Below are 27693 nucleotides of genomic sequence, written 5' to 3'. Positions count from 1 at the left end.
GATAATCAGTTAGAAGGACATTTTAGTTGTCCAAGCAAGAGGTAATGAAGTTCTAAATATGTATAGTACCTGTGTGAGTGGAAAAATAGGGATATTTATGGGAGATGTGGACAAAGAATGGCAATTGTTGCTTTACTAGCCAGGGATCAGGAACCAAAGCTTGACAGGTCTCTGAGAGGGAGGGAACAGATAAAGAGAAACATTATTTCCTCTCCCAGACAGAGTAGCCTCAGAGAAAGTGAATCTGGATCTCTTTCCAGAGCTGAAAGGTAAGAGGAAATCCTCTTCAATCTCTGGTTTCTGTTCTTTTCTTTGGATGATTGTTATCTGTGATCCCCTCAATATAATTGAAGAAAATATGTCTAGTTCTTCTTTAAGTTATAAGATCTATTTATTAGTTGATAAGTCTGGAAAGGCATGTTAGGGAAGAGGGAAATAGGAAATCCCTATCCTATTTTCTACCTAAAGTTTCTTCAAGGATTGAGGCTCAGGTCTATGGATCTAAGTCGCAGAAGACCTTAAGATCTTTGTGAAGTCAGGTTGGTATAATTTCCTGAGATAGAGATACAGCTTTGAAGGAAAGTCATCGGGGGTGAATAGTCTCTTGCATTTGAGAGATAATTGTTCACTTTGGAGAGAGTCATATCAGTTGAATGATGAGATGAGAAGTCAAATTCCAAGGAATTTAGAAGATGAGAGGGAAGGAAGTAGGGCCACTAAGTGTAGATGGCATTTTCAAGGGACTTATCTGTTAAGATGAGGAGATACATAGGATGACAGCTAGTAGGAATCATAAGAACTAGTGAAGAATTTTTAAAAATTGGAGATTTAGGTGTGTTCTTAAGGAGCAGAGAAGTGACCAATAACATAAAGAGAGATTGAGAATTAAAGAGAGAGGGATCTGACAATGTAGGCAATTGGATGGGGAATATGGAAAGGCTTCGACAGGCTGGCTAAACCTTGTGAGGGTAGCCATCAGGTCGTCTACCCTTGGTGTACCAGGGCTTTGCTCACCCAGCATGTGAAGACTGCTTCGGCTGAACAGATGGAAGAAACCAATAAGAAGGTTCAACGGCTGAGAGGGCAACGCAGCAAAGCACTGTGGAGTGCTTAGGGTGTGTTGGAGCACAAAAGACAACACGGCCATCCAATGCAGCTGAGGAAGTCTCCAGGTGTAACGACTTTTCGTGCCATTGGACCCAGGCTTCCAATGCCGAGAGAGTGGGACTGTCTGTGCATTGGCTTTTCCACTTAAATCTCCTTCACACACAAGTGTTTTTGTGCACACTCATCTACATCACAGATGAAAGCACACAAAGACAATCGTCATCCTCGGTTACCGAGAGACTACTACTAACTATGGAAGGGAATGGAATAAAGAATGTAAACATAGGAGTTGTCCTTGGCAAAGAGAAGGGATAACTCTTTTTATTTAGAATTCTCAGTCTCTCATTATAGATATTTTCATATATGTCATCTCCCCAATGAGATTAGAAGCTACTCACAAGGAGGGCCCATAACATAATCCCATAATTACAGTTTAAATGAACTTTGGAGGCCTTCAAATCCAACATATACTTAAAAAAGACCCTCTCTATAATGTACCTAATAAGTGATCATCCAAGCTTATGGGTCTCCAGGGAGAGGAAACCCACTACCACACTAAGGCAGGGCGTTTTACTTTGGACAACTCTAATTATGAAGAAATCTTTTTTCCTAACATAAAACCTAACTTTATCTCTTAGTAGCTTTAAAGGATTTCTCTCAGTTTGCATTTTGAGGTAAAGCAGAATAAATCTAATTCCAAGTGAAAACTCTTAAAATACTTGGTTAGTTATTGCCTCAATCTTTTTTTTAATGAAAAATTTTATTTAATTAATTAATTTAGAATATTTTTCCATGAGGGGGCAGTTGGGTAGTTCAGTGGATTGAGAGCCAGGCCTAGAGGTCTGGGTTCAAATCTGGCCTCAGAAACTTCCCAGCTGTGTGACCCTGGGCAAGTCACTTAACCCCCGTTGCCTATCCCTTACCACTCTTCTGCCTTGGAGTCAATACACAGTATTGACTCCAAGATGGAAGGTAAGGGTTTAAAAAATGAATATTTTTTCATGGCTACATGATTCATGTTCTTTCCTTCCCTTCATTCCCGCCCCCCCCATAGCAAACATGCGATTCCACTGGGTTTTACATGTCATTGATCAAGACCTATTTCTATATTATTGATATTTGCACCAGGGTGATCATTTAGAGTCTACATCCTCAATCATATCCCTATTATTGCCTCAATCTTGAATCTTCTTTCTCTTCTTCTAGGTTGAAAACCTCTAGTTCCTTCAAAAGATCCGTTTATGGAAAGAATGCATTATCTTTCATTTCTCATGGACCATGTTTTCTTTTTATTGTTATTATAATTAAAAATCCTCACCTTCTGTCTTAGATCAATACTAGTTATCAGTTCCATGACAGAAGAGCAATAAGGGCTAGGCAATTAGGGTTGTTATTTGCTTAGGGTTACATAGCTAGGAAGTGTCTGAGATAAGATTTGAACCTAGGACCTCCTGTCTCTAAGCTTGACTTTATTCACTAAGCCCTAACTATATCTTATTTGTTTTTGACTACCATCTTGTACCCAGCTCAGTGTCTTGCACAAAATTGATAGTTGGTAAATATTTTCTGAATGAATTTATGGGCATAAGATGGATGCCTCCTGTCCATTTGGGATTTCCCCATCCTGTAAACTTGTCTCATTCACTTATCTCTACCCCATCCCTACCTCTGAATCAAGATAACGAACAATAATTACTCATACAATGCACTCTGTCTATAGACAACTGAAATTTATCCATTGATTTTAGCTTTTGCAAACAGACATGTATTTCAAACCTGGTGTTGCTAAAAACCTCTGAACATTCTTCTCTGAAAACTAGCCAGTCTATTGAGTTTTTAAATACTTCCCACCATGTTGTTTTTCTCATGAGAACAAACTGGTCCCTTCCATTCCCACTCTTAGTTGATGCTTTGCCAGTTAAGATTTTGTATTCATGCCTAGAGGCTGGTTTTGGTAGCTTGTCAAACAGGAGAGTCTCTGAGCCTTTTTCTGATCTTCACATCCAGGTGAATGAGAGAACTAGGAGATCTTTGAGTAGAATTGCCTATGGATTTGCATTTAATCTGTATGTACAGTAGCACCTCTCTATGAACAAGGAGGATGTCTTACAGTGAATTACATGTTTCTTTGCCAGAGATTTCACTACCAGAAGTAGAATGTGGGAAGCCTAGGAATATCATCACAAGATTTCAGAAAGATGTGTGTTAGGGAGAAGTGGTTACAGTGTAAAAAGACATTAACTGACATTAAATCATTAAGTAAAGTAATAGCAAAGGTGATAGAAAACATAAAATAAGTAGCTGGGAATCTAGGTGCTAAGGGAAAGTATCACATTAAGGATAGGGGATATTGGGAAACTCACACTCAGATAGGAGAGGGCAAGAATGATTGAACATGTATGTGAACTGGTGGAGGTGGTTCAGACAAAGAAAGACCTTAGGTTACAGGAAGAGATTAGGGTTCATGGTCATTAGCCAATAGTACTTCTAGATCTCTAGGGGACGCTGATATATAGTGGAAAGAGAACTCGATTTGAAGTCAGAGAACCTAATTTTAAGCCTGTTTCTGTCTACAGACAAAGGACACTGAATGAGTAATCAATGTTCATTATCTTGGTTTAATATAAGGCAGTGCCAAGGGTGAGTTAGAGAAGAGTAAAAGTTTACAGGATGGGGAAATTGTAGAAGGACAGGAGGCATCCATCCTACATCCACCTATTTATTCAGAAAGAATTTACTACTTAGATAAGAAACTGCTTCTCCTTGAATGGGTCTCATTTTCCTCATCTGGAAAATATGGGGATTATTTATACTAAATAAATTCTGAGATCCCTTCCAACTCTACATCTAGTAGAGATGTTTATTCAGAGCAAACAAATGTAGGCAAGATCTTGGTAGTTAGTATTCCACTAGAGTCAGAACAAGCAATAATGAAGTCTCTTTTGCTCTGGTCTTATTTCTTCCTATTGTGGTTTATCCACCTCCACTTACTCCTTGCCTCCATTCCTAGTAGCCACATCTGGGCAAGAGCACATATGCCTCTGAAGAAACCAGTAAGAAAGTATTAAATAACCTATTGAAGGCAGAAAGGCAGCTTCAAAGGTCTGGCGTTCCCACATAGTTTCCCTTTGCATTTGTTTTTGTTGGTTTATGTATACATCTGGGGATTCTTGTGTACTTAACTGTGCTGGAAGTTGCCTGGTATGTCATGCCCAGAGAGCACTCATATCTCACAGGGTCAGCAACAACATCCTTGTCAATGTCATTTGAGCCTTTCCTCATTTTCTTGGGATTTCTAATGCCAGAGGATGAGGGACCCTTGCAATAGGAGATCAAGGAACCATGGAAAGCAAGGGTCTTGGATTATTAGAAGGGACCTTTCCCTCTTCTGTATCAGAGTTCTTCCTTGCCCCAATGCCAAATCTGTTCTATTAAGTACATGTTTGTGGTTTTGCATGCTCTCTGTTAGATAAACACTAAACGTTCAGTCATTTTAGCTATGTCCAACTCTTTGTGAGTCCATTTGGGATTTCCTTGGCAAAGCTACTGGAGTGGTTTGCCATTTCCTTCTCCAGTTCATTTTACAAATGAGGAAACTGAGGCAAACAGGTTAAAATGACTTGCCCTCGTCATATAACTCATACGTGTCTGAGGCCAAATTTGAACTCAGGAATATGAGTCTCTTGACTCTAGGTCCATCAGTTTGTCCACTGCACCACCTCTGAAGGTACTGGAGAAGTGGATACTAAATTTCAGGGTTTGTAGGAAAGTTCCACTGCCAAGAACTGTCTTTTGTGCCATCCTTCCTCTGGACATCTTCATTTTGTTGTTGTTTACAAGCTTTAGAACCTTTACCAGTTTTGGGTTGGATTCCTCTGCTACATTTTGAGGTTTCCATTTCCAGTGGTGTTATTTTCATCTGAGGCACTGAGCATCTCTGAAACTGGGAAGGGACCCTGAAGTAAAGGTCCTTTAGAGACTGTTTAGACCACCTCCCAGGCTTTATTCAGGATCAGTTAAAGGCTATTTCAAGAAAAGGAAAAATGAATGATACACATAGCAGATCATGCACTCTTCTGATTTATAGACCCTTTAGCAATTCCCACATTGAAGGACTGCTGCATTGGGAGTCAGAGGCACTGGGTTCAAATTCCACCAGTACTGTTTACCAGCTGTTTGACAATGGGCACCTCACTTAAACTTTCTGGATCTTTGTTACTGTATCCACTGAATGAGGGGCTATAATAAAAGACTTCAATCCTCTTTCAGGCTCCAAATGTGTGATTCTATGATCCTAACATATGAACCCTACTATGTGGGGTTTTAGGAGAAGGAAGGAAACAAACATTGATTAGATGCCTACTGTGTGCTAGGCTCTGTACTAACCTCTTTACCATTATTATGTCATTAATTATTATTTATATATATATAATCATAATAATTATTATGTCAATAATTATCATTATTATGTTTTTTCCTCACAACAACCCTGGAAGGCAGGTGCTATTATTAACCTCACTTTATAGTTGAGGAAACTGAGGTAGGAAGAGATTAAGTGACCTACCCAGGATCACACAGCTAAAAGGGTCTGAGACTGGAGTCAGGCTCTGAGGTGGCTATCTAGCTGCCATGCTCTCTTTTCATCTTCATTTTCTACATTTTATCTAAACTGGATAACTAGCTATTCTTTGAAACAGGCATTAGTCTCCTACATATCTATGCATTTGCTCAAATTGTCTGCCATGCCTAAAATGCACTCTTCCCTAATCATTGTTTCTCAGTATCCTTATAGTCTTTCAAGGATCTCAGAAGCCATCTAGTTCAATGCTCTCATTTTTCAGAGGAAGAATTGTTCAGTAATTTTCATTCATGTTCAGCTCTTTGTGAACCCTTTCAGGGCTTTCTTGGCAAAAATATTGGAGTAGTTTTCTGTTTCCTTCTCCATCTATTTTACAGATGAGGAAACTGAGGCAAAGGGGGTGAAATGATTCAACCAGGCTCACACAGTTAATAAGTGTCTGAGATTGGATTTGAACTCGGTTCTTCCTAACTACAGACCCCATCTACTAGCCCTAGCTGAGGTTAAAGTTTCCAAAGTGTCTTCGCCAAGGTCATTCGGAGAATGACAGAAAAAATAAGGACTGGAAGCCTCTGACTCCAAATCCAGTGTCCCTTTTGCTATAATCCAGCGACTGGACGATTCTGGAAAAGTCTCCTTCGTTCTCCATTTCTTTGTTTCCCCGAATGTCCTGTAAGAAATAAAGGAAAATTGAAAAAAAAAAAACCCAAAACCAAAACCAAGGTGAGTGCTATTTGCCACCTGCCTATTTCACTGGGGATATTAATGAAGTTTAGGAAGCCAACATCTGCAACCAGCTCCGAGCTGTTCCGATGGTAATCCAAGTACAACACGCTGTTAGGAAATTAGGCATCGGCTCTACCTCCTCTCCCGACCCCTCCCTACTCCCAGGCTCCGCGGCTCCCTTCCTCCCTGCCTGCCTGCCTGCCTTCCCAGATCCCCTAAGCTGAGCGGGCTCTGGCAGTCCTTGCTGGGCTCCCAGCGTACAGGGATTCAGTTGCTTTGGATTCTGGCTCCCTGCCCGCTCTGCTCCCCACGATTAGCATTGCAGATTCTCCGAGCTGGAACTAGCACTAATCCAACTGTTTGAAGCTCACCCAGATAAACATTTAATGAGCCCAGGAAAGCACGGGACTCTTTGTCTTGAGTCTGTCAAGAAGGTGGGAGGGAGAGAGGGAAGCCCCACAGGAATCATCTGCTGGCAGAGCATCTGTTCCTCAGATCTTTCCGTGTCTCTCTCCTCCCTCCTTAGCTGACCCAGGGGCTCAGACTGCAGGTTTGATCCTGGGAGTTTGCTTGGAGTTGACGTGTTGTGACTCACTCCATCTCTGTGTTGTGGCTCTGGCTTTCATGGGAGCCTTATTGATCTCTCCTCACTAAGATGAAGACGAGGGAGTAGGCAAGAAGGGGGGTGGGGAGGGAAGGTGGAATAGGGAGAGAAAGAAGAAGAAGAAAGTCAACTGATCGATCATATTTAGGTATTTGACTCATCCAAGTCTAGAGTATGACAAGTAAAGGTTAGGAGTAAGTGCTCTACAGTGCTAGAATTGGAGTCAGGAAGACTCATCTTCCTTAGTTCAAATCTGGCTTCCAACACACCAAATAGCTGTGTGACCCTGGTCAAGTTACTTCACCCTGTTGCCTCAGTTTCCTTATCTGTAAAATGAGCTGGAGGAGAAAATGGCAAACCCCTCCAGGATCTCACCATGAAAACACAAGATGATGTCATGAAAAGTCAGACATGACTGAAAAATGATTAAATAACAAAAACAAGGAGGGGGGTGGGAGCTAGCTTGATTGGACCGCATTTTTAAAAGGTCTAGAAGTTTTAGTCCACCACAAGCTCAATGAATATTAGCTTCCAGATAGTTTGGTTATTCTGAAAAGCAAAATACAAGACCTGATGCATTAATAGTTATGCTGCATTAATAGAAATAACTACACACCAGTCCAGAAAGAGGAAAATAATGGTCAGGTCTTTTTGTGTTTTACAGTAATTCCTGAGTCAGTGCATTCCTAAATCATCATCATCATCATCATCATCATCTTCTTCTTCTTCTTCTTCTTCTTCTTCTTCTTCTTCTTCTTCTTCTTCTTCTTCTTCTTCTTCTTCTTCTTCTTCTTCTTCTTCTTCTTCTTCTTCTTCTTCTTCTTCTTCTTCTTCTTCTTCTTCTTCTTCTTCTTCTTCTTCTTCTTCTTTTTCGCCTCCTCCTTCTTCTCCTCCTCCTCCTCCTCCTCCTCCTCCTCCTCCTCCTCCTCCTCCTCCTCCTCCTCCTCCTCCTCCTCCTCCTCCTCCTTCTTCTTCTTCTTCTTCTTCTTCTTCTTCTTCTTCTTCTTCTTCTTCTTCTTCTTCTTCTTCTTCTTCTTCTTCTTCTTCTTCTTCTTCTTCTTCTTCTTCTTCTTCTTCTTCTTCTTCTTCTTCTTCTTCTTCTTCTTCTTCTTCTTCTTCTTCTTCTTCTTCTTCTTCTTCTTCTTCTTCTTCTTCTTCTTCTTCTTCTTCTTCTTCTCCCTTTTTTAGTGTCTCCTGCCTGCCTAGATAGCACTCTGACTGTGACCCCTTCCCATTCCCACCCCAAAAAGGCATTGGGAAAACCAAGGGCATGTTATCAAGTCTCCTCAGACTCTGCTGGGGAGCCATTATTCTTCTTCAGAACCGATAATCAAACTCATAGCTCTACCAGCAAAACTAGTTTGTAAACCTAGGATACTTTGACAATTGGCAATTCCACAAGTCCCTAAATTATATGCAATAAGTGACATAGTGGAACTATTTCTCCATTTAAAACAAGGATGAATATTTATTAAACATACAAGATTAAAATAGACATTGATTATTTAGGGAACACTTTAACTCAAAATAAAATATGCTAATTATCTTCGTGGCATGGGAATTTTGCCCAAATAGAAAAATTCATATTTTCCTTTCCTGCAAAGTAGCACAGAAATAGAATAAGCAAGGGAATTCCTTTCTAAGAGTCCCAAGGGATCATTTAAATGTCTGGCCTGGGGCCCAGAGGCCCCAAATCTTGAATTGCTTAAAATTGAGAGTCTCCTTCTCTCTTTGAGGCAGTATGGTAGAGACAAAAGAGCTCCATCTCTGAAGTCAGAGGACCTGACTATATCTAAATCATCCCATCTCCCTCATCCTTAGTTTTCCTGACTTTAAAAGAAAGGAGTTAGATTAGGTGGCTTCTGAGGTCTCTTCTATCTCTACCTTTATGATCTCATGACTCAAGTGAACATATATTAAGCATTTACTAAGTGCCCAACCTTGGGATAGAAAGAAAAAAATTGTCACAGCCCTCAGAGAGTTTGCATTTTAATGGAAGACATTATGTACACAAACAAGTGTGGTCCATGAAAAATTGGGGAAAGATTTGCAGATGGAATCTTTTATTTGCAATGTGAACTTTTGAGAACATTTAAGTGAGAACTTGAGAGCAGAGTCTGGAGTTTAGTCATTTTCATTCCTCTGACTCTTCATGACCCCATTTAGGGTATTCTTGGTAAAGATACTGGAGTGGGTATGCCATTTCTTTCTCCAGCTCATTTTACAGATGAGGAAACTGAGGCAAACAGGGTTAAATGATTTGTTTAGGGTCTTAGAGCTAGTAAGTGTCTGAGGCCAAATTTGAACTCAGATGAGTCTTCCTGACTCTAGACTTAGAACTCTAGCCCCTGCACCACTTAGTTGCCACTTCGTACATAGTAAGCACTTAATGCTTTTTCATTCATTCATTTACTAACACAACTAACTGTGGTATTCAGTGGTTATGGCATTTGAGCTGATTCTTGAAGGAAGGATTCTGAGAGACAGAGGTATAGAGGGAGACCATTTCATGCATGGGAAATGGTTTTTTTGAATGTACTGAGGTGAGAGATGCTGAATTGAGCAACAAGTCCATGAGAAGAGTAGTATAAAATAAAACTAGATAGGAAAGTGGGACCCAGGTGATAGATGACATTAAAAGAAGGCTAATGATTTTGTGTTTTTTGGATATTTGGGAGCAAATGAAGATTTTTGGAAAGGGAAGTAACATGGTCAGATCTTTGTCTTAAGAAGAATATTTGGCAGTGTTAAGGATTATGGATGGGAAAAGAATGGAGCAAGGAGATTAATAAGGAGGCTATTTTATTAGTCTTGGCAAGAGATAGTGAGCACCTGAATGAACATGGCAGCTATTTGGATAGGGAAAAGGGAACATATGAGAGAGATATCGTAGAGATAGAACTGATTATTTTTTTGTTTTGTTGATTAGTCATGTCTGACTCTTTCTGACCCTATTTGAGGTTTTCTTGGCAAAGATACTGGAGTGTTTTGCCATTTCCTTCTCCAATTAATTTTATGGATGAGGAAACTGAGTTAAACATGGTAGAGTGACTTGCCCAGGGTCACACAGCTAGGAAGTGTCTGAAGACACATTTGAACTCAGGAAAGTGAGTCTTCCTAACTCCAGGCCTGGCACTCTATCCACTGTGCCATTTGGCTGCTTAGAATTGATAAGACTTGGCAACAGAATAGATATGAGAGGGAAGCAAGAGTCAGATGTGGATCTGAGGATATGAACTAGGGTGACTAAGAAGATGGTGCTATTCACAACAAAAATGGGAAAGTCCAGAGAAAGGCAAGTGTAGGATGAAAAATATATTGGAATATATATAATTAATTAGGAATATTTAAAGGACATCCAGGTGGAAATGTCCAACATGTAGTTGTGATGCAGAGATTCTTGCATTGTAATCACTCTCTTACGCTTGAGAAGGTCTTCAGTCAAAGATCACAACTCTGTCCACATGCTTGTGCTATGAATATAGAGGGGAAGACGACACTGAATGAGATCTCCCCACCTATTCCCTGTGGAGAAGATACCAAGTTTGACCATTTTCAATGAGTTGCTGAATGTTCTTCTTTCTCTTGGTTGCAATTTCTTCCTACTATTTGAGAATGAGATTGAACTTCTTGTCATTCCATATTTTCTTCCTTGTATGTTCCCTTCTTGATGGACAAGGATAGTGGAGTCGAAAGACATACTGTCCTATTTCAAAATTCTTTTTAATCCAAAAAGACTACCCCCAAGTGTACTCTCCTTGAGAACTTCTTGATAAGGTAGTGGAAGGATGGAATGAGTATTTATTTATTTTGCTAAATGGCAACTTTTTTTTACATGCAATAATAACTTTCAAGATACTTTTTCTGAAAGTATACAATCCAAATTGTCTCCCTCCCTCTCTCCCTATCCTCTCTCCAGAGATGGTAAGCAATTTGATCTGGATTATACCTGTATCCATCACAGATTTCAATATTAGTCATTGTTATTAGAGGAAACTCATATAAAACCAAAACTCCCAAATAAAACCACAAATAAACCAATGTGAAAAATTTAATCCACATATGTCTCCAACAGTTTTTCTCTGGAGGTGGATAGAATTCTTTGTTATAAGTACTTTAGGGGGGCAGCTGGGTCGCTCAGTGGAGAGCCAGGCCTAGAGACGGGAGGTCCTAGGTTCAAATCTGACCTCAGACACTTCCCTGCAAGTCACTTGACCCCCATTGCCTAGCCCTTACCACTCTTCTGCCTTGGAACCAATACACAGTATTGACTCCAAGATGGAAGGTAAGGATTTTTTTTTTAAGTGAATTGTCCTGGATCATTGCATTGCAGAGAGTAGCTAAGCAATCTTTAATAGTTAGTCATTCCACAATATTGCTGTTACTCTGTACAATGTTCTCCTGGTTCTGCTTAATTCATTCTGCACTGGTTCATGTAGCTCTTTCTAGCTTCTTCTGATATAATCCTGCTCATTATTTCTTAAACACAATAATATTCCATCATCAACATATCTCACAATTTGTCCAGCCATTTCCCAATTTCCCAACAGTTTCCACTTATTTATCACCATAAAAAAAGCAACTGTAAACATTTTTGTACAATTAGGTCCTTTACCCTTTTTAATGATCTCTTTGGGATACAGAGGCAGTAGTGGTATTAGAGGATCAAAGCATATGCTCTTTGGGTATAGTTCAAAATTGCTCTCCAGAATGTTTGGATAAGTTCACAACTCTACCAATAATGCATTAGTATCCCAATTTTGCCACATCCTTCCAATATTTATCACTTTCTCTTACTATCATTTTGGCCAATCTGATAGGTGTGAGGTGGTACCTCAGAGTCATTTTAATTTGCATTTCTCTAATCAAGAAGGATTTAGAACATTTTTTTCATATGATTGACAGCTTTGATTTCTTCATCTGAAAGTTGCTTGGAAAAAACATTTATTAAGCACTTACAACATGTTAGGCACTGTACTAAGCACTTAAATATTATTTTATTTGATCCTTACAACAACCTGGGGAGGTGGGTACTATTATCCCCATTTTAGAGATAAGAAAATTGAGACAAACAGTTGCCCTGGGTCACACTGCACCATCTAGCTGACATAATAGAGAACTAAGCAATCAACTGTACCCTCCCCATACCTACTAATCTGTCAAGTTAGACAGAGAGGGGAGGCTTCTCACTAATTCTTAAAAGTTTTAAAAAAATCTTGGATGGTTAAATCTGGCTCTTGCCAAATTTATCCTAGATATGGACAATGGTGGCATGCTCACTTTTTTCTAATTAAGCTTCTATTTGGCTTTTGTTTCTTGAGATACTACCTCAGGATTTACTGCAACCTACCTTCCTTGTCATCTAAACTTTGTATGAAATTCTCCAGTAAAGGAGAACCCACTACGTCTTGAGTCAGGCCGTTATTTTCTTGGATAGTTCAAACTTTTGGAAGTTTTTCTTCATTCCAAGCCTGTTTGTTGCTTTATAAACTATCAATCAATCAATATTTATTAAGCACCTACTATGTGCCTTGAAACTTAAATCCTTTGCTTCTAGTTTTTCTTATCTGGCCCAACAGAACAATTCTAATCCTTTTTTATTTCCAAATTTAGCTTTCAACTACTTGAAGACAGTTATCACCCCTATTCCCAAAAAGTCTTCACTTATATAGGACAAATACCTCTAATTCCCTCTGATGGTCCCTATAACATGATCTCAAAGTCCTTTGACATGCTGGACATCTTTTTTTGTTGTTTTTGTTCAGTCATTTCAGTTATGTCTAGCTCTTGGCCTTAGCTATCATTTAGGTCAGGGGTATCAAATTCAAGTAGAAAGGATTTGGGTAGGTGGCAAAATAACTTAGAAAACCACCAGTTAACATTATCTATATTGCATTTTTATTTATTTTGTTAAACATTTCTCAATTTCTCAAAAAAAAATTTTAAATCCTTACCTTCTGTCTTTGAATCTATCAGTTCCAAAGCAAAAGAATGGTAAGAAATTAGGGTTAAGTGAAGTATCTGAGATCAAATTTGAACCCAGGACATCCTCATGTCTCCAGGCTTGGCTCTCTATCCACTGAACCTTAGTCCTTGGCTTTATATTTCTTCTTTTTTCCATTTTAGGTAAAGGAGTATTTGAAATGATGAATTTTGAAAGATATGGAGAAGTAGTCTCTGGGAGCCCAGGAATATGACCTCATGCTGGGTTTTGCAGCCAATTAAAAAGGATACCCAAAGGATCAAGGAGTGAACCTTGTATGTGACCTTCAGGACAGCCCTGTGGGAGTGAAAAGAGGAATCACCTGGCAGGTATGCCTCATCTGGATGTGAATTTGGTTAGACCAATGTTATATATAGAAATTGAGCTAACGGTGAGCCAATTCCCCCTAGAAACAGAAGTGGAATAGGGAAGAATGTACTCTCGACATATTGGAGGTAAATATTTTATACTTTTGTTGCTGATATCTTTGAAGAAAATATCCCTTTGTAAAAGCTAATTGAGGCTTAGTAATTACTTAATTTTGTCAGTAGCCCAGTGGATAGAGTGCCAGACCTAAAGTCAGAAAGACTTGATTTGCTTTTTTATAAAAATGAATAACATGGAAATGAATTCAAGTGATAATATATATGTATGTATATGTATAACCCAGTGGAATTGCTTGTCAACTCTAGGAAGGGGAAGGGATGAGAAGGGGGAGAAAACATGAATCATGGAACCATGGAAAAGTTTTAAAAATTTAAAATTTAAAAAATGCTTAAAATGAAATAACAGAATCAAGAAGAAAAAAGAAGTCAGAAAGACTCGTCTTCTTAACTTCAAATCTGGACTCAGACACTTACTAGCTATATGACCCTGGGCAAGTCATTTAACCCTGTTTACCTCAGTTTCCTCATCTATAAAATGATCTAGAGAGGGAAAGGCAAATCACTCCAATATTTTTGCCAAGAAAATTACAAATGGTGTCACTAAAAGTAGGACACAAACTATCCAATAACAATTACTTCATTGGAACCAGAGGTATTTAGTGGCACTTAAACAAAGAAGAAGCTATCCAGTGGGGGGTTTGAATCTATAGCATTTAAGAAGTAATAACCCCATAACACTCAGATTTTAATGGAATCCTGAGAAAGATGATAGAAGACAGACTTTGGGAGAAAAAGCCAGTGTATTTCCTATGCTTGCAAGTAGCAGCACTACTTGGAATATAAACCTAGTGTCTCTGACTGCAAATCCACTGTTCTTCCCACTAAACCTAGGCTTGAGTCACAGCTCTGTTATTAGCTGTATCACCTTGGTTAGAGGTAACAAGTGACTATGTGACTCAGCTGGCACCATGAGATGAGACTACTGGACAGGAACAGGAAGATCTGAGTTTGAACCCTGACTCAGATAATTACTAGTTGTATGACTCTGGGAAAATCACTGAACATCTGCCAATCTTACTTCTCTCATCTGTTCAATGGGTATAATAATAGTACCTGCCTTACAGAATTTCTGTGAGGATAAAATGAGATGACTTTTATTAGTGCTTTGCAAACCTTTAAGTACAATAGATATAATAGAATATTATTTTATTATTACTATTTATAAAGGTGACTTAATTCCTCTTAGTTTCCTAAAATTGATATAACACTAAGCTAAGTCCTTTGGAATTCTCCATCTTGCTCCCAAACCAAGAACCTTCTCCAATTCCTTTATAACTTTCTTTCCTGTGTTGTCTTCCTCATTAAAATTTAATCTCCTTGAGGCAAAGGGTTGCTTTTCTTTATGCTCATTTTTTGTAGACCTGATATTTAGAACAGTGCTTAGCACACAGTAGGTGCTTAATAAACAAATACTTGTTGACTGACTAAAATATGATTGCATAATTTTAGTAAAGTAAATGTGGGTTAATAATATGTATGTTACCCATCTCAAAGGTTGATTCAAAGACTCTATAGTAGCAATTCCCCAAATAATCTTATATAGCATACATATTTCAGGGGATAGGGGAAAATATTTAGACTGGAAAATTATAATTGATCTCTTTCTCAACTGCAAACTCTATAGTCAGCCTCCAATTCACCTCCTAGCAGTCATTCAAAGTTCCTTCTAGCTCTAGTATGAGTCACTTATCTTTCACTTTCTTCTCTGATGACATCAGGAAAACTATTTTCCCATAGTGTAGGTCTAGTTTTCCATTATTATAGTAGAAATCTTAGCCTTTAATACCAAACAAAATGAGTAATGTGCTTTAAGACCCCACTTTGTGAAAGGGTTTGTACCCATAAAATGTGGTATTTGGTATTAGCTAGTCAGTGTAATATTTTAGAATTCTTTCTCCAGTCGTGGACACTCTTTCTTCCCCATTCGCTTTTGAGTGAGTTTGTGGAAAGCTATGTTATATGAATCCTTTTAAGCCAACTGATGTCCTATTTTCAGAAAACAGCCTTCATGATTTGGAGTCAGTGGTTGGTTGGCCTGCTGGGTTCCTTAAGCCAGTTGCAAACAAAGCGTAATGGGCCAGCTGGGAAGGCAGGTGTTTTCTTGTTATTCCAGCAGCACACCTGGAACAAGAACAAGCATGTGCCCATCCCTCCCCTCCCTGCCACTGGCAAAAACAGCTGTCTCATCATCCTGTCCCTTGTTGGCCTGGCATTCACAAGGGGGCAATTTTATCTAAATCACAGTATATGAGTTGGAAGGCCCTTCAGAGGCCATCTAATCCAATCTATGAATAGAAGGAATCCCCACTATGATATACCTGAGAAATACACATCCAATTTCTTCTTGAAAACCTCCAAGTAGAGGGAGGCCATCACCCTTGCCTGCTTTTTGGATAGTTCTAATTTTTAGGAAGTTTTCCCTGACATCTAGCCTTGATTGGTCTCTTTGCAGCTTCTACCCTGGATCCAAATTTTGACATCTGAGACCAAATGGATTAAGTGAAATCCCTTATTCCTTATGACAGGCCCTTCAGATACTTGAAAGCAGATATCATGCCCCTCCAGAGCTTCCTCCTCTCCAAGGAAATCATCTTGGTTGACCTCCTCTGAACATCCTCCAGAGTGACCAGGAGTCGTTGCCCCCAACTAAGCACAATATTTCAGATGAGACTTGAAAAGAGTACAATGAGACTATCACTTTCCAATTCCTGGAAGCAAGATCTCTAAGTGGGCCCAACACTGCATTGGCTTTTCTGGCTGCTATATCACTTCTGCCTCATACTGAGGTTGCAGTCCATTGAAAATCCCATATTTCAGATTAACTGCTCTCTATCCATCCTTTCCTATTTATACTTACAAAGATGATTTTTTTTTGGTGCAAATATAATACTTTACATTTGAGTTTTGTCTTACTTTATACATCTAGACTGTCAAGATCCTTTACCACATTACCTATGCTTCTCATTTACCATATTACCTATGCTTCTCAGCTTTGTATCATCTGGAAATTTTCTCAGGAATACAAATCAAATTCCCCTATATTATAGTTTGAAGACGCTGCTTCCTTTTTTTTTTTTAATGTCAGGACATTTGTTCTTCAACAACCTAGAGGAACCTTTCCTATTTTCCATGGGCTTTTCCCCCATCACATTTGCTATTTTTTTTTTTAAGAACTCAAGGCTGAGCCAGGTGACTTGAATTAATCACAATTGTCTCCCTTCCCGGGTGCACTCTTACTCTGTCCCTAATTGTGTTGTTTATCAGCTCCCTGTTATTTTTGTTCTTTCATTTCCAGGGTGAAAGTCATTCTCCTTTGCAGATAAGCAAAGTGAGATTTAAGGAGATCTGCCTTCTCTCTGTTGTAGGTTATCATCATCCCATACACAACAGGTCTTGGACTTTCTTTGATCATCAAATATAACTATTAAAAAATAACTGTTGTCCTTGGCTTCCTTTCCCAGTCTTCATTCTGAGCTCTATCATTCCTGTTTTTTACATGTTTAAATATTCATTCTTCATATTCTGGCTTTGTTTCCATCTTTTGCACATTTAAAAAAATCAAATTTGCTTGGTTCTTTCTGTGGATTCACTTTGGTCTCTTTAGACAAATCCCATTTTCCCTCCTTGTTAGACTTTCCCTTTTTCTTTTTGTCACAAAGAAGAATCCCCTTAATCCATACCACACCAGGAAATAGCCCATTTGTCCACATGTAAAAGATTCTTCCCAGACAAAAAGCCTGATGGGACACAATCCTGGACCTAGGAAGTTTTTTCTTGTTCTGGGGCAAGTAGGGCATATGGTTAGCACTCTCCTAGTAATGAAGGAGAGTTGTGGGAATAAATACCTTGTTAAGGGTATTTTTTAGACTCATTCCATATCAGTTGCTTGCTCCCAGCTCTAACGGGTACTATTTTCCCATCTTACACCTGGCTTTCCAAGCTGAGATCAGTTCCTGCAAGCCAGCTGCATGGCCCAAAGGGATATTCAGGCAGCAGCCAGGCAGGTCCAGGTTCCAACCTGCAGGCAATCTGGGATCTCTCACTGTCTATGTTTTCTGTCAGACAGTCTTCATCCTTTGACTTTGTTGTATTTTCCAGTGACATTTGCTTTCACTCTTAGGGGTTCAAGGAAAATAGTTGGGGCTGGGGATTTAGTATAGTCAGGTTATATCCTCCCTCCCTTCCTTCCTTCCTTCCTTCCTTCCTTCCTTCCTTCCTTCCTTCCTTCCTTCCTTCCTTCCTTCCTTCCTTCCTTCCTTCCTTCCTTCCTTCCTTCCTTCCTTCCTTCCTTCCTTCCTTTCTTCTTTCCTTCCATTGTAATAATAATTTTAAAAGTGTATATTTATAAAATATATTTACTGTTTGTTGAGCTTAATGTAGTAGATAGAGAACTAGTCTCAATACCAGGGAGACTTGCTTCTGACAAGCACCAACTAAATGACCTTGCATGCAGTACTTTAACATTTAGTGTCCCAGGCAACTCTCCAGTGCCATAGATGCTGACCTATATCAGTGGATGGAATTTCCTCATCTAGGATATTCCTATACCAGTGAAGCTAAAGGTTGTAATATTTAATGGGAATTGTATACAACTGAAGAGAGACAGGAAATAAAGAAGGTTTTTGTAACAGGGAATGGAGGGAATGAAGGGAAAGAGGGAATATGGCTGCTGGTGAGGTAAAAGGAGAGAGGTACCCCTTTTGAGAGGCTATCTTTGATAATTGGGGTTCTCAAGAAATGGGTCACCTGAGGGGATGTCTTCTCTATTCATTGATTTTGAAGATACCCCAGAGCAGGTAAGCATGGACCCATAACTGAGAGACAAGACTCCTCCCAGACCAAGGTCACCCAGTAGGGGTCCAATAAGGACCTTTTATGGTTGAATGGCTGTCCTGAGGTTCAGCTCCCTCTATGTCCCCCTGAAATGATAGTCCTCTTATCTGACTGCAGTTTATTTAAATAAAGATGAATTTTACTAACATGTTTGTATTAGGGAGTTATCAGGGAAGAGGGAATTGGGATTTCCCTAGATGGGGTTTGAGTTTCTCTCAGCTTTTGAGCTGAGGCCAGGCCTTGCAGACTGGTGGAGGGTTTATTTTATTCCTGTCTAAGCTAATCTGTGCTAGCTTTCTTAAGTTCAAAGTCTTTAGCAGTAGACAGCAAGAAGAAGAAAAGGTTCTGACCTTCAGTGCTGGCTGGGCCTGTCTCTTCAGGCTGACACCCCTAAAGACTGGCCTTACAGTTCAAACTGCTCCCCTTCAATCCTTTTGTTCAATGACAGGATCACAGGAATCCAAGTAGAGCACACAGTTGGTAAAGATCCAGGAATAGAGGTACTTCTATCCTGAGACAGGGAAAGAGGCTCCTTCCAGTCCGAGGGCCAGGAAGAGAGAGCTTTCTGAGACCAACTGCCACTCCAAGTCCCCTCCCCTCACCAACTGTCATTCTTGTCAATATCTTCTCTCTAACATTTCAACTGCTATTTGTTCCACCTGATTGGCAGAAGGTCCAAAACTTGCTTCAGTTTTCCTTTCTACAAGGTTCAGTGCTTTGTTCTCTATGTAATTTTAGCACCTAACCTGAAAAACAATTTCATTATTAGATTTGATCCTCCCACCATCTCTTTGAGGTAAATAGCATGAAAATCATCCTCCATCCCCTTTTAATAGATGAGAAAAATGAAGTTTCAAGAGTTAAGTGACTTACCCAGAAGGACAGTGCTAGAAAAAGGTGAGTGGAACCCTGACTCTCAGTTAGGATTTCTTACTTTAAGTTAACTATTAGTTCCCCTAGCAGGCAGCCAGGTAGCTTAGTGGATAAGTGAGTCAGACTTAAAAGTCCAGACACACTGAGTTCAAATGTGGCCTCAGACACTTCCTAGCTGTGTGATTGGGCAAATAATTTAACCCCCATTTGCCTAGCCCTTGCCCTTCTTGGACTTGTTACTAAGACAGTAAGTATTTTTTTAAGTATTAATTCCCTTTTACCAAAACTGCATCTCACCAGATGACAATAGGTGTGCATAGAGCTTATCAGAGTATATAGGCATCCCTTAGGAGAGCCCTTTCCCTTCTTATTCCTCTCAGCACTGACCAACTCTTTAAAGGGCTTTGCCTTTCACCCTAAGCTGCTTAGAAACTGGTGAAGGTAGGATTATAGGTATATAGATTTAGAGTAAGATGGGACCTCAGGGGTCATCTAGTCTAACCACCTCATTTTTCAGATAAGGAACCTGGAGTATAAGGAAGTTTAATGACTTACCAAGGTCACATAGGCATTAAGTACAAGAGGTTGGATTTGAACACAGATTCTGTCATTTGAGAGTCATCACAGTGGCCTATTTTCCTATGATAGGGGTCTACTCTTACAATACTGCTACCTGGATCTGTTCCTGAGCCCAAATGATTAATTTTCCCTGTGTATGAACTGGGGATGACTAGCTATGGGAGCATAGAATAGAGTTCCAGGCCTGGAGTCAAGGAGACTCATCTTTGTGATTTCAAATCTGGCCTTTGATCTTTGCTAGATATGTGACCCTAGACAAATCATTTAATCCTGTTTATCTCAGTTTCCTCATCTATAAAACAAGCTGGACAAAGAAATTGCAAATCCCTCTAATGCTTTGCCAAGAAAACTCCAAAAGGGGTCAGGAAGAGTCAGTCATGATTGAAATAACTGAACAATGCATAAACTAACACTAGACCAGGAGTCAATTAGATAGAGCAGGGCCTGTGAGCTCTTGGTGCCATTATTAGCTATTGGGCACTGTCAACAATGAAATGCATCCTGTACAGACAAACCTGAACACACAAACACATGGTAAACCATAAAATCTACAAGACTTGCACACCTGGTATTACTGTTTAGCATAATTCTTCCCCTGGGGCAGTTGTTAAGCTCTCAACTTGTCAAGTATTTATCAGGACTGTCACCCTTTTCTAATTAGTCCTTCACACTTTGTCTGTCTTTTCCCCTCCTTCCCTACTGGGTTTTCACTCTCTATTACTTGTGAACTATATTGATGTGATCGAGTCAGTTACCACTAACAGTCTGTTAACACCTTGAAGATTGAAAGAGAAGCAGCACCTTTCCTGGAGAGAGATCTGTTCTTAGATTCAGGAATACAGGAATGTCATTTAGCAAAAGATCTCATGGACAGTGAATGCAGTGCACTAACCACCATGAAATATGCTGAGAGAGCTCTACAAAGCTTTGGGGTTCATTAGATAGATCCTCTCTTTAGAAGACGTAATGAAGAACATTTACTGAACACAGGCTCATAATTTATCTCTTCTTCTGTTCCTGAAACAAACTCTCAGCCATCATTCTGAAGTTTTCGTGGGATTGTTACTAATAAGGAAAGGGGGGATCCATCCTTGAGGCTTAACTAGCTAATAAAACATATTCAAGACAAATAGCATGAAATATCATAAAACACGCTCAAAGTAAATAGCCTGAAGAACTTCCTCATGTTCATGAAAAACCCTGACTTTCTATCTTAGAACTGATACCAAATAGTGATTCTAAGGCAGAAGAGCAGTAAGGATTAAGTGACTTGCCAATGGTCATAAAGTGTCTGAGGCCAGATTTGAGCCCATGTCTTCCTCACTCTAGGCCTGGTGTTCTACCCCTTGTATTACCTAGCTGCCCTCCAAGTTCTTTTATTTTAAATCTTTACTTTCCATCTTAGAATCAATACTGTGTATCAGTTCTAAGGCAGAAAAGCACTAACGGCTTAGCCAATGGGAGTTAAGTGATTTGCCCAGGATCATTCAACTAGGCAGTGTCTCCAGCCATATTTGAACCCAGGACTTTCCATTTCCAGACCTTGTTCTTTGACCACTGATCCATCTGTCTGCCCCATTCAAGTCCATTTTTTTAAGTAAGAGAAAGAAGGAGACTAAAGATCTTATGGGGAAAGAGATGAATATAGAGGCAGGGTGCCTCTTGGAGTGGCCATCATTGTAACTGTTGTTTGCCACCCATATGACTTTGGACAAGTCAGTTGATCCTTCTGGATTTCAATATCTTCTCCTATAAAATACTGAGTCCAGTTCTTGCTATCTTCTGAAGGAGTCCAGATGTTGTCAGTGCCCTCTAACTTTCATCCCCCTGGGGCTAAGCCTTGCCCTGGGTAAATTCTGGGGCCTCCTGTAACATATTCCACCTTTTCTTTTGTCCCAAAGACTTATCAGCATATTGTTTCCCTAAATAGAATATGCCCCTCTTGAGGAATGGAACCCTAGTTCTTTGTAAAGGGCTACCCTAGGCAGGCAAAATGTTTATGAATTGAAAGATAATGGTTAGTCAGTCAATAAACATTGATTAAGACTTCCTAAGTGCCAGGCACTGCACTAAGTGCTAAAGTCACAGAAAGAGGCAAAAGACAGTCCTTGCTCCCAAGAAGCTCATAGTCTAAAAGAGGAGAAAACAAGAAAAAAATTATATATGTGTATATAAACTATATACATGATATATATATATATATATATATATATATATATAACCTTTATCAAAGTGTTTAACCATTTTGGGGAGGTGGGAGGGAAGTGAGGGAAATATTTTGGAACTCTAAATGTTAGAAAATAAATGTTAAAAATTGCTTCAACATGTAATTTAGAAAAAAAGAAAATATTGCTGACCTGGAAAAGAAAAAAAAACTATGTACATTGAAATAACAATGTTAATTTGGAGGGGTTTAGGATGGAAAACACATAGGGATTAACATATAAATATTTTGGCTTTTATTCCACAGAGGTTAGAGGTTTGGGAAAGGAGGGAGGGGGAGAAGGAAGTCTTACAACTTAACCCTTTAGTTTAATACTCCTCACTAATAATCCTATCTTATCTTATCCTAAACTCCTAAGGGCCAGTCCAACAGAAAGTTCAGAGATCTTACATATAGAGTCTTTTGGCAAGGAGAGGCTGGAGTCCAGATGAGGAATCCTAGGTGGTCCAGAGAATGGCTGGAGCTCCCAATATTGTCCCTTAGTCCACCTAAGGGTATTGAAAAGCTCCTATTCACTCCTGCTTCAGAGGGCTGCTTGTAGGATGATCCAAAGATGTCCTAGGAGCACCAATCAGCCACCTCCAGCTTCTTTGGTAGCTACCAACCCCCAAGAGAGAAGTCCAATAGTCTCCTCAACCGTTTGGAATCTTTCCCCTGACAGTGCTGAAAATTCTCTGCCTGTCAATCATGCTTATGCACTAAGCATTACCTTGCAATAACATGATAAATATAAAAAAGTAAGAGAAACACTATAGTTTAGAGGGACTAGGAAAGACTTCCTGTAGAAAATGGGGTAGTCAGGTGGCACAGTGGATAGAGTATCAGAACTGAAGTCATAAAGACTCAACTTCCTGAGCTAAAAATTTCCCTCAAACACTTATTAGCTGTAAGACTCTGTACAAGTCACTTGACTCTGTTTGCCTCAGTTTCCTCATCTGCAAAATGAGTGGGAGAAGGAAATGGCAAAACTTTCAGGTATCTTTGCCAAGAGGGGTCACAAAAAGTCTGACACAACTGAACAACAATAATATAGGATACAGTAATTATTTGGATGCAGTCCATTTAGTTCAACAAATATTTATTAAGTACCAACTATATTCAAGGTGCCAGTGTTGGGCACTGAAAATACAAATACAAAAACACCAAAGATGTTATATCTTACTGGGGAATACAACATTTAAATAGAAAAATATATAGAAGGCAATTTGGAGAGGGTGGTAGGAAGTCCCAGAAACTGATAGAATAGGTAGAAAAGGGCAATAAATCAAATACAGAATATTTTTTAAAGTTACAAAACTCTTTCCCCATATGCCATCTTTCCCTCATGCTATTTAGGTAGTTATTCTCCCAGTTTTTGAAGACCAGGAAATTAAAGCTCAGAAAGACTAAATGATTTGTGTGAAGTCATACAGCTAGTGATGGAGCCCAGATTTAAAGCTCAGATCTTTCTTCATCCCCATAACTAGCATTCTTTCTGCTCACAACAGAGTATCCACATTGCCAATTCTTAACCTGGGCTCCATGAATGTTTTGTTTTGTGTTTTAAATCTTTTGATAACTGGCTTTCAAAATAATGGGTTTTAAAAATAATCCTATGTATTTTATTTTATGCATTTAAAAACATCATTCCAAGAAGGAAATCCTCTTGCTACTCAAACATAGCCTTTAGAAACTCTTTCAATTAACTATCATCCTTAAAAAGGCATTGGTGCTTACAAATACTAGTGCTTGATGATGAATAGCAGCTCTCCTTAAGGTATTTGAAGGTATCTTCAAAGCTCATCAAACTGGATCTTTCTATGCTTCACAGGTTTTCTGAGCCAAGTCATTCACTCATCAGATGCTGCTGTCCAATCAGAAAGGAGCTCCCAGCAACACAATTTAGGTTTTATCCTAAGCCAGTCACCAGGGTACCACAAATGCAAAGCTTCCTCTGTTTTTCCTGCTCAGAACAGAGGTGGCAGCACAGAGCAACAAGTGCTTGTGGAAAACAAAATCTTTCTCCAACTCTAGGTGGTGCTAATGGTCAATAGCAGTTACTGGAGCTCTTGGCCAATGACGGTCAGTTCTCTCTCTGACCAATCAGGAACTACTAAGCTGAAGCCTTCTCTCCACTGACTGCTTCTATCAACCACAATTTCACAGGTATTGTTTTACATTCTCCCTCCTCTGTCTATTACTCTTCAGGTTTTACTTCTCTTGCTTTAGTCTCTTCAATACATTAGAGAGCCTCTTGACTCTGTCTCTGTCTCTGTGTCTCTCTGTCTCCCTCTTTCTGTCTCTGTCTGTCTGTCTCTCTCCACCTCTTCTCTCTGTCTCTCTGTTTCTGCCTCCATCTCAGTCTCTATCCATGTCTCTCTGTCTTTGTCTGTCTGTCTCTCTCCCTTTCTCTGTCTTTCTGTTTGTCTCTTTCCCTCCATCTCTTCTTCTGTCTATCTTTGCCTCTGTTTCTGCCGCTGTCTCTCTCTGTCTCTGTCTCCCTGTCTCCCCCTTTTCCTCTCTCTCTCTTGCTCTTCCTTTCTCTGTCTATTTGTCTTTCTGTGTCTGTCTCTCACTGACTCTCTCTCTGCCTCTGCTTCTTGCTTTCTGTCTCTGTCTCTCTCTGCCTTTCTCTGTTGCTGCCTTTGCCTCTCTCTGTCTCTCTCTGTCTTTCTGTCTCTCTCATACACACATATGTACAAGTACATACTATATTACATATATAACATACAATAAGTACATATTATAAAGATATTAGAAATTAAGTCTTGTTACATTAGTTTAGTATTTAATATTATATATGTTTATTTAGAAAATCAATGGAAATATCATGCCCTATCATCATGCCTTAGCTCAAAAATATCCAACAATTTCCCTATCTCTTCAGTGCCCTTACAACTGTTTCTTTACATCCATAGTTCTCTCTTAAAAAATAATAAAGATCTTTTTCTGATTATAGCATTAGTCTGTTCCCACACAGGTGAGGCATGATTCTACCATGTTTCCACAGAGAGCCATTTTCTAAAATCTATACCACCAAGAGATCAGCTTCTCTCTTTTTTTAAAAAAAAAACCCTTACCTTCTATCTTAGAATCAATACTGCATATTGATTCCAAGGTAGAAGAACAGTAAGGGCTAGGCAATAGGGGTGAGGTGACTTGCCCAGATTCACACAGCTAGGAAGTATTTGAGGTCACATTTGAACCCAAGACCTCCCTTCTCTAGTCCTGGCTCTCAGAAATCATCTTCTCTTGAAAAATGTCTAAAATTCCATTTGAAAGCTGTATTTCTTCATACACATATTTTCACAGTTTATGTTAAAAACAAAACCATTGTTCTACTGGTCTCAGACATCAAAATGTTCATATGTTATGTCAGCAACATCCCACATCGTTGGCCAATCATTATTAATTTTTTTCTCTACACACACATACAAAAATTTCTATGACCTGAGAAATTGTCAGCATTAACTGCTCCCTATTAGATGGGTCTTAAAAAGACTTAAATTATAGTTAAAAAGTATACCTTACATTTATACAACTAGGTAGCAAAGTGAATAGAGTTTTGGACTGTGAGTCAGGAAGATCTGAATTCAAATATAGCCTTATTCACTTATAAGTTGTATGTTACCAGGGAAGTCATTTAACCTTTTTGAGCCTTAGTTTCTTCATCTGTAAAATGGGAATAATAGTAGTTCCTATTTCTGGGGATAGCATGAGAATAAATTGAGATAATATTTATAAACTGTTTTGCAAACCTTAAAGCACAATATAAATACCAGCTATTATATTATTATTACTATTACTCTTCATGTGCTTTCTGTTCAAACCATTCTAGCCTCCTGGCTATTCTTCACACATTATGTTCCATCTCCCATCTCTGTGTCTTTGTACTGACTGTCTATCATTCCTGGGGTGCTCTCTCTCCTCCCTCCACTTTTTAGAATCTCTTGATTCCTTTAAGACTTGGCTCAAATGCTACTTTCTGCAGGAGGCCTTATTTGCTCTCTCTATATGCCAGTATCTTCCCTTCTAAGGTGTTTATTCTGTATTTATGTACATTTTTGCACATCTGGTCTTGCCCATAAGAATGTAAGCATCTTGAGAACAGGGACTGTTTTTTCTTTTTCTTTGTTTCCTCACTGTTTAGCACAATGCCTAGCACATACTAAACACTTAAAAATGCTTGTTTGCTTGATTTTTGGCCCCAAAGGATTCCTGAAAACTTTATCATAAAGTAAACATTTGCAAAGGAGATGGTTGTGTTCTCTTAGAGAAATGATGTTATGATTGAGAATAACATTCTTAACCAAGGTCTGGCACAAAAAATTTAAAGATCTGATTGACAATATGTTGTGAAAGCAAAGACAAACAAATGGTAACTCAACAAATAAAAAGTGGTACAAATTTCTCCAAACATCCATAGAATAAAGAAATGGAAGGAAATTGGAGAGTTGGAGAAAATTTAGTTTAACTGTGCTTTTTATAAGAAAGGAAACTGAAGCTGACAGAAGTTAAATAACTTCCCTAAAGTCACACAGTGACAGAGCTAGGATTTTTAATTCAGGTCTCCTGATTCCCCATTCAATATTCTTTAGGTAACATTATATCACAGTCTCTTTATTTTAACTCTATTAAATGAGTTTGAGCCTATCATACATATTGATTATAGAAAGGACCCTGATGTGTATTAAAGTATATATACAGTATATAAAAATCTACTTTACCATATTATAAATTTGGCTTTGCAATAACAAACATTAAAATTTTCATTAACACTAATTTGCTTGGCTTTTTCAAATTTAGAAGGACTTTGGAGGAATATTTTGGATGACCCATATCTCTTTTTAAAAAGCATTTAGGGAAACCTGAACCAGTGACTTTTTTAGAAGAGCTCATATTCATGAAGAGCTCTACTGTTTATGAAATGCTTCTATTACAGCAGTCCTGTGAGACAGCACAGATGTTACTATTCCCATTTCATGGATGAGAAAACTTAAGAGAAATAAATATTTTGCACAAGGTCACTCAGCTGGTAGTGATTGGCAGGACTAGGAAGCCAACCCAGGCCACCTGATGTGAATTCCTGTTTCTGAACTATATCACACTTCATTCCGGTGAATTGAAATATTTTTTTCCTCAATAAATCTCTCTGTTGCAAGGCTAAAAATATAATTCACACATAATTCCATTCATCATTCTTTTAATATTTTAAAGTAAATTTTATATTTTTCTCAATGAACAAAAAGCTGTTTTTCCTCTCTCCTTCCCTTCCCATAAAAAAGTAAATATAGATCATTCTTTTTAACACAGGATTGAATTAGAAAAGGAGTTTTAAAAGATGTCCTAGGGGTATAAATGGGAAAGGGGAAAAATGAACTGAAAAGTCACTTTTAAAAAATTCTTACCTTCTGTCTTAGAATCTGTACTAAGTTCCAAGGCAAAAGTAGAGGTAACATTGGAACTCAGGTCCTCCTGTCTCCAGGCCTGGTTCTCTATCTACTGAGCAATCCATTTACTCCTGAAAAGTCCACTTTTGAAATATTTTCTCCAGTAGTAGGGCTGGGTTTGCACAGCCTCTCACTTAGTCCTGCTTTTGACCAATATAAGGGAGGTTCTAGCTGAATGTTTAAGGCTGGTATAATAGAATGAAGCTAAATGTTCCAAAGAGGATCCTGGCCTTGGCATTGACCACCAACATCATGTTCTAAAAATCTGGGTCAAATCCTGTTAATAACAAGATTGGAATCCCCAGAGCTA

The 27693-nt window shown here is 38.9% G+C and overlaps 1 long non-coding RNA gene across 1 annotated transcript; it reads right to left on the bottom strand.

The window, feature by feature from the left end:
- On the bottom strand, positions 1–27552 carry LOC130456502 (uncharacterized). The gene is made up of 3 exons (XR_008915477.1): positions 27342–27552; positions 6784–7062; positions 1–6356 (listed from the first exon to the last, which is right to left on the bottom strand). It is a non-coding gene; the product is annotated as an uncharacterized LOC130456502 (long non-coding RNA).
- Between the last annotated feature and the right edge of the window lie 141 nt (positions 27553–27693).

The sequence above is a fragment of the Monodelphis domestica genome, chromosome 1, assembly GCF_027887165.1.
Source record: "Monodelphis domestica isolate mMonDom1 chromosome 1, mMonDom1.pri, whole genome shotgun sequence".
Classification (NCBI taxonomy): Eukaryota; Metazoa; Chordata; class Mammalia; order Didelphimorphia; family Didelphidae; genus Monodelphis; species Monodelphis domestica.
The sequence above is the reverse complement of the archived record's forward strand: the minus strand, read 5'-3'. Positions and strand labels throughout refer to the sequence as shown.